Source organism: Danio aesculapii, chromosome 22 (assembly GCF_903798145.1).
Source record: "Danio aesculapii chromosome 22, fDanAes4.1, whole genome shotgun sequence".
Classification (NCBI taxonomy): Eukaryota; Metazoa; Chordata; class Actinopteri; order Cypriniformes; family Danionidae; genus Danio; species Danio aesculapii.
The window spans coordinates 26643169-26644844 of NC_079456.1; positions in this window are offsets into that span (position 1 = coordinate 26643169).

The window sequence follows — 1676 nt, forward strand, 5'->3', positions numbered from 1 at the left end:
GTTTTTACTGAATGGCAGGAGCGCAACACCTCCGAGGTTTGGAAAGGAGGAGCAAAGCGCTTGAATCAAGTTAACTCACCGTCGCCGGGCTGTGGTGACAAGGGGTATGTGCTGACTGATATAATAGCGTGTATACACTGATACTGTATGCGTTGTTTGGCGATTTGGAATGATATACAGTAGGCTCTAAATTCGTGGTGTTCGAACATTTCTTTTGTGAAGGGCCACAAATCAAACTTGATTAAGGCTTGTGGGCCGAAGGTTAATATAGTTGCCATGGCTAATTTCCTAATTTATTTAATAATGTAAAAAAAAAAAAAAACTACAAAACATTGCTTTATATTAGCTAATACGTAATTATATATATATATATATATATATATATATATATATATATATATATATATATATATATATATATATATATATAAAACTCACTACAGTAAAAAGTAAACAATCTAATTTTCAACAGAATTACAGAGTAGTTTTTGCTGCCTTGATTTGCTCTTCGATGTCTTCTGCATAGTTCTCTAGCCGTCGAGTGACAGTATTTCAGATTCACAGCAAGAAGGTCACTGGTTCAAGTCCCGGCTGAGCCAGTTGGCATTTCTGCGTGGAGTTTGTATGTTCTCCCCGTGTTTGTGTGGGTTTCCTCCAGGTGCTCTGTTTTCCCCCACAGTCCAAAGACATGCGCTATAGGTGAATTGAATTAACTAAATTGGCCGTAGTGTATGAGTGTGTGTGTGTGTATGGGTGTTTCCCAGTACTGGGTTTGCAGCTGAAAGGCTAAATTAGGTGGAAAGGGTAAAACATATGCTAGAATAGTTAACGGTTCATTCCGCTGTGGCGAACCCTGATAAATAAGGGACTCAGTTGAAGGAAAATGAAGGAACGAATGATTTCAGTTTGCTTTATTTGTAACTCAACAATAAAACACACAAAAAGGTTGTCAAATTAGAAATGACGATCTCTGTTAAAGGCATCCGCCCCAACCATCTCCATCATTCTCACTGTCCTTTCTGATGGGATAGTGGGCCATATCAAAGGTTACAATGGGCCCCACTTTGTGCATCTCTGTTCTAAAAGAACTGGATTCACACAGAAATTAAAGCACAAAATTATCACTGAATATCTATCTTTAATATACAAATATAAAAACTTTAGGTATACCGTCCCAGTGATACAGTAGGTTTCTCATTTTAATTCCTGACAGTGTCATTTAAAGAAAAGTTAAATGTAAAATAGGCCTAGTTGTTAATTAACTCAAGTTTATGCCATGTTCGCTTCTTCTTTTTTAATAAAGACTTATAGTTGTTAAATAATTCTAAGGCATATAGGCTATTCAACTTCTCTTCCAATGCCTTTTTTTCTTAAGTAGATCATGTAAAGGGATAGCTCACCCAAAATGTACTCACTATTTACTCACCCTAATGTGGTTATACATTTTTATGAGATTGTTTATTTATTTGATATTTTGAGAAAGTGAAAAACCTACAATTGACATTCATAGTAGGATAAACAAACACTATGGAAGTCGATGGTTACTAGGTTTGCAGCTTTCTTCTAAATATCTTCTTTTGTGTTTAATAGAAAGTTTGGCACAAAGAGTGAGTAAATTATGACAGAATGTTCATTGTTGTGTGAAATCTCTTTAAGATTGAAACTCTGGTCCTTGA